The 14,155-nt window shown below is 32.5% G+C and overlaps 1 pseudogene; it reads right to left on the bottom strand.

Annotated features, from left to right (window-relative positions):
• Positions 1-10,290: 10,290 nt before the first annotated feature.
• LOC149190521 (pathogenesis-related protein PR-1 pseudogene) lies at positions 10,291-11,042 on the bottom strand (annotated as a pseudogene).
• Between the last annotated feature and the right edge of the window lie 3,113 nt (positions 11,043-14,155).

The raw sequence follows: 14,155 nt of genomic DNA, 5'->3' as shown, positions 1-14,155 counted from the left end.
AATGCTTTTAGTCGTCGTGGTAAATCACATGCAACAAAAACAAGGTAAGTGATAGAGGTAGTATAATTTAAGATTCCATTAAATGCTTCAAATTTTGGAGTTTTTGAACTTTTTCGGTTCTAGCGAGAAAATGTGCTAGGCTGGGGTCAAAACCCAGTTTCAAATTCCTCATCAGTAAACACTTGTTGCGTTCAAAATGAAATATTAATCTAATTAAGGGACGAGTAAAATCGACTAAGAGACATTTGTTGTAGAATGTTAGGCACTCCCAAGTTTCAATGTATCACAATAAGTAGATAACTATTATTTGTAGGGAACCTATAATGGTATTGGATGACCTCCTAAGAAAATAATAATTAACTTTGCTAAATAGATTTATTTTCTTATAATGAATTGAGAGGGACTGTAAGACATATTTAACAATAGAGTTTTGAAAGCCACTAACATATCTTTTCATGCTTAATGCAGGGTAGTGATACTATGATTCAGATTCCAATTGGCCAAGAATATTTAAAATTGCACCGCTCAATTGGAAAAAAAAATCAGACTTTGGATTTGACTTTTGTTTGGATACCTTGTCACGACCATTAGAGAAGGTCAATTTTGTTGAGAATATAAAGTTCATTAGTTAATTAGCTCACCATCATTACCTTTCCAAACAACAAAACAAAGAGTATTTTCACATATGTACAACAATAATGGAATGAGTAGTAGTTGCATTTGAAGCCCATTTTTCCATAATCTCGTGAAATTTCTAGTAAATATGTGAGGGTACCTTGTATCTTTATAGGATAAAAAATGTCCTTTCTATTATAAAAAATCATCAGCTGTACTGTAGTTATGATAGCAGAATCAAGCATTCGATAAAAAGATAACAGGTATTATAATTATAAAATTGAAAGAAGTATGTTCATGTTCATAAAAAGGGAAACAATTCGTCAAATTGAAATTTTGTACTCAGTGAAGAACATGAATGCATATAACGATATATCCACATACAAACTTTCATTGTACAAAATAGACATTTTCAAAAGTTACAAAATGAATATTGACCAAGTATTAATGCATTGAGGTATTCTAGTGCATTAATTCTATTATGGATTACTGCACTGAGGTTTTCCGGTACGTCAATTGGACGATTTTAGTTGGTTTATAGTTTTCAGGTTGAGATTGATGGTGCATAGTTTTGTATCGCTATAGCGTAGATAACGAGGATGCTCAAAACATCCAATAGGCACCAAATAACCTTGTGGAAGAATCGTGTATATATTGTTGGTATTTCAATTGAAAACAAAAAAGGAAACATGAATCAACCTAAACCTCTTCCATGTTATCAACAAAATGACATATGATTGAAAAAAAAGTTTAGTATTTGAACTAAGATCCTAGGAACTATAATGAAATTAACATTTTTATAATAGATTTTCATGAATTTAAAAATAGACTAACATTGATTTTATTTTGTCAAATTAACCATTTCAAAACACTACACAGGAAGTAGCCCTCACAGAGCGCAATAAAGCTTTAGTATGCCACGAATGCATGTGATATGTCAAAGGTTCATTGGGTGAAGCCCCCAGATAGTGCCCAAAATACTTGCGACTTTTAACCTACACAAAAGAATGGCATATGAAAATATGTTTTTATAATGAATACTAACATTTCCTTATACATAATTCAAAAATTAAACAACTAGCGTCTATATTGGAATTATTTCCTATTTGAAGCATCACCAAATTTTCATTTCCTAAAAAGGGATGTAGAATTCCCCTTGGTCTTTATCATTGCCAAGGAATCCTCAAGAATCAAAGCATTCACCTACATAGATCTGGAATATTTTATGAAATTCTTATACAAGATTATGGGAAACTACAAACTACAATATACTTAAAAAACAATGATAGGTTTTGTATTATTTTGAGAAAATATTATAGGGTAGATTGGTTGGAATGCTTTCCAAATATATCTTTCATCTAACCTAAAATTTGATTGTGATTCAAATTTATGCACTTCACCTTATCCATTCTTAGGACAATTTCTCAATGAGCACATCTTAAATACAATAACTTAATTTGGATAAGCTTACAAATATATGAGGCCAATCATGTTTGAGGATGAATACAACATAGTACCATTGAGGCCATTTCTGGCAACGTTTCTGCACAGTAAGTATCAAACTGTAGAAGTTTATTTAATCAGAGGAAAAACCCCAGGTATCTCAAACGAAAAAAAGTAGCTAATACAATTCAAAATCCAATGAAGATCTGTGTTACTTATTAATCTTGGAGTTTCTGTGGAAGTGAATTAGGAATGTGGCCCTGAACCCCATTGTTGCTAAAATACCTATATTAGGGTGAGGAATGATCAACTGACAACAACATGCATTTCTTAATACATTCCAAACAATTTTGGATAGTTTATTTTACATCCTAGAACAATACCTATATTAGGGTGAGGAATGATCAACTGACAACAACATGCATTTCTTACTACATTCCAAACAATTTTGGATAGTTTATTTTACATCCAAGAATAGAAGGAACTGTGCTTTAAGAGATAGATGTATATTCCTCTTGAGTAAAAGGGAGGAGATGTTTTTAGAGAAAAAATTTACAACCCATTACAAGGTTTTAAATATCGAAAGGTAAGAAAGGTGATAATATAATGATCTTCACCTTCCTAAGGAGGCTTTGGAAAAAAAAAAGAACGAGTCATTGAGAAAGGTTATAAGCCAAAAGCACTAAAGAAGATTCGAGATTTTTGTTTTTGGTGGGAAGGATAGAGGCCTTTGTATTAACTTACGCATGAGAATCAAAAGGAGAGGAAACTTAGATTTTTGTATGTGTGGTTGTGATAGTTGATCAATTGGAATTACTATGTGATGGTGAAAGAATCAAAGAAATACTAATCTTGTATGTCACATTTTTCTACAGAAGGAACACAATGAACAACACACAAAATATCTACTCAATAACCAAGGTGCGAGTTGGACTCTTTTCAACAAAATAGTAAAATGTACGAATCCATGTCAATATAACTGCATAAGCAATATTTCATGGGTTGATACAGCATAACTCCGTGTTAACTTGTTTCTAGAGTATCCATATCATTGTTACTATTATTTGTAGTTTCTATTGTACAAAAATGAGATTTCTTGGAATGATCTTCCAAAAATAATATCTTAGAGTCACAAAACAATTTTTTTCCCATTCTAGAGTCCAAACCCAAATTAGTTAGAAAATACCATGACGTTCCTTGATGTTCTTATATAATATAATTCAATGTTGAATCCACAATGAATTTGGGAACTCTTTTACTAATATCAACACCTTCATGAAATAAGTATTAAATTGTTTAATATGTTCAAGCGAAAAAACATAAAATGCTCCAATATTCAACAAGATAATAATGCTTGTTTGGATAAGAATTTAAGCATTTTTCCCGAGAAAAAAAAACATGTACTTCCATTCAATAATAGAAGGAAAATACATTTTGTATATACATGCTAGGCGTGTGAATTCTCCTTGGATATGCCCACATCCAAGAGTGGCATACGTAGTCAAAAGTATATGCCTAAAGACTAACAGAGAAATACCAAAATGGCACGTAAGAGAAACATAAAAATAGAAGAGAAAGAAAATAAATATGTGGTACAATGGGGAAGATCAAGAAGTGTGGAAATCACTAATCCTCCACTTCTTTCCTTTCTTTTTATGGACCTGATTCCCATTAGAGGAAATTTTAGCCTAAAAGTGCCTATGAACTTTTCACGTAATTTTCATGTCATAATATGTAAACTAATCAAAATATTTTAAATTTAAAAAGAGGTACATGTAAATATTTTGGAGGGAAAAGAAGAAAAGCTACTTCTTCTTTTTTTTGGTTTTAATTGTATTTCTTGCTTATCTCCTTATAGGTTTATTCAAATTTCAAGTGTAGACACTCGTTGGATGCGAAATTAAATTATGCATCCAATGAGTACCCATCATGCACACTTTTAAGAAGACCCACATTGATTAAAATTGAAGATACATTAAAAAGTGTGCCGAACACATTTCTCCCTCCAAAATTCATAACTCTTGTTTTTATTATTTTAACTATTATTTTATTATTTTCCCTTAGGAGGCCGCTTTTAGGTTGAAATTTCCTCTAATGAAACCCCTAGATTGGAGCCAACTGGAACCATAGCAAACACATTCGTGGATAGCTTTGTAGGATGATAATTGTTTGAATCTGAGCTTTCTGATACAAGTTCACATTTTGAGCCCACCAACCCATCCTCCATGTGTCTCCCTTTAGTCTATCGTTATGAAACTAGGAAGGTTTCATTATCTACCCTATTCTGATGAGGAGAAGCATCAACATTGGTCACATCAACCCCTATTATGAGTAAGCCATGATGTGTCTGAGCGCCCTCTTCTGTTTGGACTGGTTGGCTCTCCAATATCTCCTTCTCCTCTGCGTCTGAGCGGTGAGGATTTGAATACTGCCCCACCTTTTGTTTATTTATCTGCCTCTTCTTCTTTTTTGGGTTCTTTTTAGCCCGAGGACTTGTGCTCTGTAAGTGGACATATTGAAAACGTGTGTGACATCTAAAAACTGTCTTCTCATAATCTTAAACTTATGTCCAGCTGGATTCTTTACATTTCATTTGTATATGACCAAGAAGGCCTTTACTCTTGTCAATATCTACACATAATTTAGAGAATATAAACATACCTTTCACTGTCCACTTACTTTATTTTTTCAAGAGTATTCCCAATGTCCTCTATGACACTGGGGTGCTAGAAGGGAAGGCGAAGATTTGGAAGTCCCACCCATACTGGCATAGTATAAACCACCATAGTTGTGGCATCGAATTGGGTAACCATGGCAAAATGAAAAGGCCAACATTACCCAAAAACCATGGCCATTCATTTAGCACAATATCCATTTCTTTTTGTGTGTCAAATTGTATAGTGAAAATACCTTTAGAGCATAAATAAATGTCACAGTTTGGTGTCCAAAGGGTTAGTTACATCCATTGATGGAGTGCTTTAGGTTTGCGCCAATAACCATTAAACCTATAATGATACGCTTCGATTTGAGACCATAAGAGAGAGCGTGTAACTTAGTAAGGTTTTTATCTGTGTCGGGGACATTTTCCATTTGTTCAATAATGTAGGGGTTGATATTATTTTGGATTTGATGTCCAGAGCTATTTTGGGGTTGATTGGTAGGAAGGGAATCCTTTCCTTCAGCTGCATCCTTGTACGTAACTGATCCATTTTGTGTGTCCAGGATCCAAGAGCTCCTCCGTGAAACCGTAGATTCAGAATAATGGATTAAATCCTGAAGATACCATTTTCTTTGATTTGTGTGTAGTCTAGAGCAATTTCCCTGCACGTATGAGGTTTTGAACCTCAATGGGAGTTTCCCACTTTCTCCTAATATTCTGTTTCACAACATAAATATTCAAAATAGGGACACCTTCCCATGCACACTTTTAATGAAAACTTCGAAAGAATATGAATCCCTCCATGCCTGAGGGATGAAAGGCACCATCCAGGGAGGGCGTGTTTCCTTTTAATGTGGGTTTGTATCCCAATAAGAGACGTATCTGCCAACTTTCATCATCTTTGTCACATGCAAATCGACGCCCACAGTAAACAGTGATGGATCATTTACATCCATTGACTCGTCATCGACCAAAACGAAGGAATGTATGCTTATAGGAAAAAGGAACAAAATTAGAAATACATGTTCCATCCCGTGCCGCAAAAAACACTAGAGGGAGTTCTCAATACAATCCCAAGAAAAGATTAAAATGTGTTCAAACATTTGAATAGATGGACTCTCCTGCCACGACCACACCATATTTTTAGAGCAGATTCTTAAGGGTTTTCCGTCGATTTTGAGATAGATAACATCCATAAGAAGAACCGTAACAGAGGAGATTTGTCGAGGGCTAGATTTTAGGCTTTATTCAAACATCCTTATTGCTTCGCAATGTATGGAAACCAAAAACACCTCATATGCAATCCCGTGAGTTCTTGACCATGGACTTGCATAGAAGTTCCCATGCCACGCCAGAGGCCATCGACCACGCCCAAAATATAAGGATCTTTCCGACTGTGCGACTCTCCTCGCTAAAAAAAAGAAGAAAAACCCTAGTTAGCTGCTCCATCGCTCCAATGTTGTCGCGTTCCGCACAAGAATATAGCATAATACTACGTCCTAGAACAATTAATTACTGATATTTCTTATATTATCGCTTTTTGGCTTCAACTTAATTATTATCTTAATGCTATAAAGTTAATGTATTATGGAAATGATATTTTTGCAAAAAATGTTAATGTTCATAAGTCAGAAAGTACTAAAAAGGTTCGTTAACACGACGTTGTTTCTAACCCATTCAATGTTAATAACTGGAAGTGAACCTCACTCGGAGCTAAAATGTTGCAATTATTTTTTTATGGTGCATCGTATTTGGATGCACAATTGCTACAAATAAAAAGACACTTTAATAGGAACTTGTTCATAGTAGCATTTGTGCATTGAAATAAGATGGACCTTATCTCGCCTGGTGTGAATGAGAAAAATCAAACTTTGCTTCCAGCCAAAACTCTCCCATTTACCACCAAGCACCTACCATCGACCGCTCTATTGCTCGACCATATACCGCTGAAGCACTTGTAGTCGACATCCTTTTTTTTTGCTTGGTTGTCAGTTAACAACACGAGCAACTAGAGTTTCCTTTGTCAAGAGTTGTCCCATTGTCGGGATTGGGACATTGACCTGTTTGCATAGTTATGTTTTAAGGATTGCATAATGATCGGGCAAGGTCGTGATTTAATTGACGATAACCTCAACATATTTGAGCTTTGGTGATTGGTCACAGCACCAAGTCAAATGTACTATCACACTCGGTGCCGGATGCAAGGAAATTTGAGGTTTGTGCAGAGTAAGACCACAGAGGCATTAATGGGCATCTCTATAATACAAAATGTTTGTTAAACTTATCTTGCCGTATATTTTTGTAGTTCTATATCACTCTCCTTCAGTTCTAATTCAAATTTCTTTTCTCTCAATCATTTTATTTTGTTTTTTTGTCATGCCCATAGCGATAACAGTTTTGAAATTCAACATAGTTGTTGCTAGTTTAGTACGATATTTTTTGTAGGTGCATGTAAATATTATTGTATTTCGGGTTTAGGTTTATATTATGTTTGGAGTAATATTTTCATTGAAATTATGACTATAATGTGTAACTGCGTTTACTAGACTCTCTTAGTAGACAATCACGAATTAGGAAATTAGGAGATTTGAACATAAAACTTGGTAGCAATACCTATTTTATATTTGCAAAAGACATGGCAAGTAAACTTTCCAAGAAAACATAAAAGAAAAAAAATCATATTAATTACAATAAAAATCCATATAATTTAAATAACATAATATGAATATCCAGTTCCGTATTTAAGCCCATATAAATTGAAATATCATTTTTTTGGGGACATCAATTCTATTAATGGCAATGGTGTTTTTAGAAAAAAATCCATGGCATTTAGGGCATCCTTGAAGGATTTGGACTGGGAGGAAGAGGAAGCACCCTAGCGTTTGGCTCCACCATTTAGTATTGATACTAGATAGATTGAAGTGTCTTTGACCGTGTCATAATTTCTAAGTGACTTCCTTTCCTAAAGATGCGTACCTCCATGTAGCAAACTGAATAAAGAAAGATGGGATTCTTATGTGATCCTGAATTTTGGCCGCAAGTGAAGAGACAATATATGCAACGTCTACTTGCATATAGGAAGAACCCCTGAGATTTGCCTCATAAATCCTTAAAGTTAAAGATATTTGGAGTGATGGGGTTAGCATGGAGGTAGGGAGAACCCTGCAATAATTTTTTTCCCCTAATTTACCAAATCGTCAACAATAACACCAAGATCACGGGGTTCCGAAAAAAGGCAGAGCCCTGAAGCAAACAACGTCCCATGAAAATGGCATCGAATGAAGGTGATAGGGTTTCCATTATGGTAAGTCTAAAATTTTAATCCCTCCTTGGTGCTCAAAACATTCAACATGAACGCAAAAATTTGGCTTGCTGAAAAGATATCGTTACTTAAAAAAGATTGAATTGTACACTTATGTACTCACACTTGTTAGGACATAGATTTCAATGACTGTGATAAGACTTAAAATATTGCAAGAAGATTTTAGTGTGATAGGAGGAAATGGTTGAACATGATTTCCAAGTTGTTAGCTTATTGTTAGGCGTGATTTTCTTGAAATTGAATTAAATTTTCCACATCTATGAACACAAAGGAAGAAGAAATTTAAAACATGAACTATTCACTCAATTAGCAAGGAATTACATATTTACACATAAACACAACCAAAAAATGTTCTACATTTTTTGAATGAATATTATTAAATTTCGAATATTTTTTCAGGCTAAATTTCGCAAATTTTCACATTAAATTTAAAGTGATATAAAACCTTGCAACTTGTACAAATATTCCTCTACTATTAAGGAATAAAAATTTGAAAAGCATTACAATACTAAATTGATACAAAATTGAAAGTTTTTTTTTTTTTTTTTAATAAATAAAATACAAGCAAAGATTTATCGTTGACGTAGATGATGCATAATGCTTAATTTCACCATATAATTGTATCCGTTAATTCTTTACCAACTACTGAATTTATCTTCCCTGGAGCGTTTACTTTAATTTCTATTATGCATCTACAATTGATTTGTTTAATGTAGTCTCATTTTCACTAAGCCCTCGTATGGTGCAAATGAACACTAAAGATTTAGAGATGCAAAAATTCAAATCCGCATAGTTATATCAATACACAAATTCAAAGGATGTTATTTAAAAAACCTCCCTAGATTTGAAAAATCTAGAAAAATATGGGAAGTGCAAAGTCATACATATTCTATGCCTTGTGTTTGTATGCATGCACTTAATTATACTCTATTTCAAGTATGAAATTGTAGAAATCGAAGTTATTTTGAGTGCTAATTCTTCAAGTATGCCCATTAGTGCAGTAACAATGATGCCATTAACACATTATGAGCTCCACTTAAAGAGCGAGTTGAGCAAAAATCAAAATCACTGGGAAAATGCAATAGTTCCCTATATTAACCATTCTTCAAGCTCAGTGGTCAATGATATGCTTTCCATTGGGCGACACTGATGGGATTGGTAAGGTAATCACTAGGTGGATACCTGGTCGAGACTCATACATGATTGATATGTACAGTTGGAAGATTAGTTGAGAGGATTGTTATATTTTCCACCACATTTTATTTGTGTTTCCAAATGTTGAAGTCTTACCCTTAAACCCTTTTGCGTCATACCTGCATAATATCCATTTAAAAATAGGTTCCTACCTTCTTCGCAGGAGGCTATAGTAGCCAATAATTTTTTGATCTAGACTTACTAAGTGGTTTTTTCTTTGGAACTACATATGTTTAATTTGATTCGGAGAATATTTTGCAACCAACCCTGCTCCAACAAACTTGTGCATTAGGTCTTTACTAATAGTGAATATATCAACATACAACAATTGTTTTCATTAGATTTCTCAAAATTTGGGTTGAGAATTTTTTTACTTTGTGGGGTTGATGTGTGGCTTTTGACCTTGAATTCACGGTGAGAATTGTCTTGGCCAAATTTTACATTGAATATCCTAGCTATCATTATTAGGCATAACAACTACATTTGAAATAGAAAAGTACATTAAATATATGAATCCTCGACTTGTCATTACCTTCCATTAATGGTAGATTGCTTAATGCTAAAAGGGGAAAACGAGTTTGCATAACACAAAGTGTACAGAGAGAATTTAATAGTGGGTTCATTAGTTTAAGAATTTTTTTTTTTTTTTGGTTATTTTTAAAAATATAATTTTGTAAATTTTAAAATGAAAATAATAATAAAAGTATTAATACAAATTAATAATATATAATTCAGAGTTCGTTCACATTAGCTATATTTAAACAAATTATTCAAATCAATATTAATTCAAGTACATAATTATAAAAGAAATTTTTAATAAAAAAAGAAAAAGTAGCATAAAAGCATAATTATGAGCCTACTATTGATTGAGAGGTATGTTTGTAACCGAAACCCATATACTTTAGAGAATATAACATAAAAAATATTGGACACTGGGTTGTTTAAACCCACTCTATTAGCATCGAGGTATGATCTTCACATAAATTATATTAATTGCCACCGTATCTCAGAGAAACTATATTGATTGTAACTGTGTTTTACAAAAAAGAAAGCCATGTAAGAAATCGTTGTACTTATTACAAGTGCAAAAAATATTCATATTGAAAGAATGAGTGTAATATGAGGAAGAATGTTCGTATTTAAATATACGTTCGCGTGTAAATTTCAGTAAGGCCTGCTTGCGATGTAGTTCCCTGGTGGATCATAATTGCAGGTTATGAAAGTATCGCCTGAATCGCATATAATCTTGGCGCAACCAACATTGGCGGTGGTTCTCCATACAACCTGAGTGTAGTGAGTGCAATCAGGTCCGGTGCAAATATTCTTGGCATAGTCAAACCATTTCTTCTCATCTATCCACGCAGCCACTGCCTGCGAAGGGGTCCAACCATGGCCGCTTCCCCAGAATATGTTCTCTCCGAAGGGGCTGTCCGAATGTTGTAGGAGGCAGTCGCCCCTTCTCTGTCTTGCATAATTGCGCGCATAATTTGCAAGTTTGCGATCCCATTGAAGAGGACCAACTCCCACCGCATTTCTTGCTTGATTGTGTGGAACCAAAAAGCCATCGATAAACGCGGCAGTACCGTTCATGTCTGCAGCATTCACCGATGACATTGCCGTCATCATAATGAGAACGAAAATGGAAATGGAAATGTTGCAGTGGCTCTTCAACAACGTGGTTATCCCCATGAGTATTGTGAATCGCCCGGGCTGCTGAATTTAGTACTAGTATCCGAATAAAAATACTAACTTCCTTCTGCTTCTTCGCAAATATGTGTATAACTAGCAAGCTATATCTGGAAGATGGTCTTTTTCTCTCTCCAACCACTGTGTATAACTAGCTCAAGCTGTATCGGTATATATAGCCACAGCCACACATGTTATTCATCAGCATTAGCTTTTACTCTAACCGGAAGGAGGACGAAGCTGCAATTTCTATTCCTTTGATCGTAAGGTAACGCTTGACGATTATCAGAGCGTCCACATAACTTCTTAATTTCACATGTTTGTTTGTGTCATACTCTATGTATTTGAATTTCAAGATACCTCTCTGCAGATTGCTAGGTGCTCGCTCTGTTGATATTGACGATCGATATGCGCAGACAAAAGTTGAAATATGAATACCTGCCCGCGCACGTTATCATTCTCCGCCGGAATATTCAACACCGATACGAAATTAAATAACTTCCACGCACGCCAAAATTCCCGATGTGCATTTTAATTATTAAGTGAAGCTTCAATCAAGTGAAAACAGGCGAAGCTTAACGTGTGATTCACAAAAATATTTTCTATCAGACGAGCACAACACGTTATTCACATTATTATCTTGTAACACACCGGCATAGGGGAGGTCATTCATGAATATATATATATATATATTTTGCGCAACCTGATTATTACCAATTAGTAAGTCAATATTATTTTCGTTATTTAGGACCCCGTTTCCCGTATGTGTTTTATGTGTTTCATTCCATGAGTAAGGTAACATTTTTTTGAATATCTTTTTCAATAAATATGATTCCCAAAGAATGTAGATAAATATGTGAAGTGTAAAATAATATATTTTCAATGCTTCGTATGGGTATGCATGCACTTAATTTTATATTCTAGTTTAAGTATGAAATTATAGCCACCAAAGTTTTTTTTAGTGCTAATTTTCCAAGTATGCTTATATTGGTGCCATAACACGTTATGGCTTCCAATTAAGGAGTAAATTGAGCATAAATCAAAATCACTATGAAAATGAGATATTTCCCTATATCAATAATTCTTACAGCTTAGTGGTCGACTTCCATTAGGCTACAATGATGGCATTGGTTATCAAATAACAAGGTAGATACTAATTCAAGACTCATGCATGATTGAATAGGTGGATGCTAAGTATAGAGTCATGAGTGATTGACATCCATGGTTGGAAGATTAGTAAAGAGGATTGTTGTATTTTCCACCACAGTTTATTTTTCTTTTTGAATGTTGAAGTTTCAATCCTTCATGCTTTGTGGCTGCATGACATGACATCTACTGAACAATGGGTGCTTACTCTCTTTGTAGGAGGACTATTTTGCAACCAACCTTCATGCCTGCATGACATGACATCCATTTAACAATGGGTTCTTACTCTCTTTGTAGGAGGACCATTTTGCAACCAACAGCTGACTAGTGGTGAATATATCATCATACATCAATTGGTTTTATGTGATTTCTCAAAATTGGGGTTAATTGGTGGTTTTTAACCCTTAATTCGCGGTTAGAGTTGTTCTTAGTCAAGTTTTACATTGAATACCTTAGCTATCAAGATTAGGTATAACGACTACTTTTGAAATCAAAAAGTAAATTAATTATATATGTTCCATTTATATATGGCTCGTCTCGCTCCCATTTCTTGTTGAAAGGGAAAAGTGTGTTTGCAAAACACAATGAATACATGGGTCATTCAAGAAAATATGAAGAGTCTTAATATTTGACACATTAATTTTTCCTATAGTAAACAAAAATCAATGCAATTTAAATTCTTGACATGAGTAATATTCATGGGAACACAATAATCATATTAATTAATTTTGTTGCTCATGTGTATTTTTATTCTATCCAAAACAAATTTTGATAAAAATAAAAAATAAAAAATTGCTTGATTATGTATATAAAATTTAGTAAACTTTAAAATGAAAATAGTAAAAAAACTATTCATATAAATTAACTAATTTTATAATTAATAGTGTGTTGACATATGTTATGTTTAGTGAGAATTAATTGAAATTCAAATATATAATTATAATAGAAGAATTTAGTGGATAAACCTCATTAAATAGAGTATTGAAGTAACATGAAGAGTCTTAATTATATTGTAGTATTTTTAGACAAGAAATAAATATCATTCAATAAATGATGAAACAATTTGAACTCTTGATATAAGTAATGTTCATCAAGAAGACAATCATCATATCAATTAATTTTACTATTTGTTTGTGTATCTATTCTATTTCAAATAAAATTTCAACAAAAAGATCTAGTTGTGTTATTTTATTTTAATATAATTGAGTTAATTTCAAAAAATTAACTCTATAATTCATAGTATGTGAACAAAATTATGTTAAAAATATAGTTTTCTCCTCTTTTTTTTTTTTTAAATAAAATTCAATCAACTTATAAAAATATTATTGATGAAAATAGCCATATATAATTCATATTATGTTAACATAGGTTATGGTTCTTGATTTTATTTTTATTTTTTCGGCTTGACCAATAAAAGATTTGAATCTTGAAGATCATAATTTAAATAATACTTCATAACCAAGTCATAGATCTATCAGTGAATCTTTATTTAAAGTGATATTATCTCAAATATATAAAAATATTAATAAAAGTCTTATTCTCTTTATTAAATGGAAAAATGATTTTATTTTACTTTATTTATTTATATTTAAACACTTCAAAACATATTTATTTATTTAAAATAGAGTAATTTAAATAATTATGAAATCATAATAAAAATATATATGAAACTTATTATGATAGGTTAAATTTAATGATTATGATGATTTCAAATAAGATATTTTTAAGCGTTTCATTTTTATTTTTATTTTTTTGAGTTTTCAAAGTTGTTTGAAAAACGATTTTCAAATTCTGTCATTTTTCTAAAATTTTCAATCTTTTTAGGTTTTTTTTTTTAACCCATTCTTTTGCCATAATTTTTAAAATTGCTTTTAAATATTATGCTATTTTGTGTTTAAATTTATGTTAAAGCTAAAACAATAATTTCATAGAGATTATAACTATAATCTCTAAGTGAAGTAACCTAACTTCTAAAACAATAATTTTATAGAAATTATAATTATAATCTCTAAGTAAAGTAACCTAACTATCTAACTTATGGTCATGAATTAAATAATTAAAAAAAAGTGTATTCATATGTATTTATATTT

This window comes from Pinus tabuliformis, chromosome 3_1 (assembly GCF_031772625.1).
Source record: "Pinus tabuliformis cultivar Carrire ecotype Pingquan chromosome 3_1, CPIR1, whole genome shotgun sequence".
Lineage (NCBI taxonomy): Eukaryota > Viridiplantae > Streptophyta > Pinopsida > Pinales > Pinaceae > Pinus > Pinus tabuliformis.
This window is presented reverse-complemented; position numbering and strand designations above follow the sequence as displayed.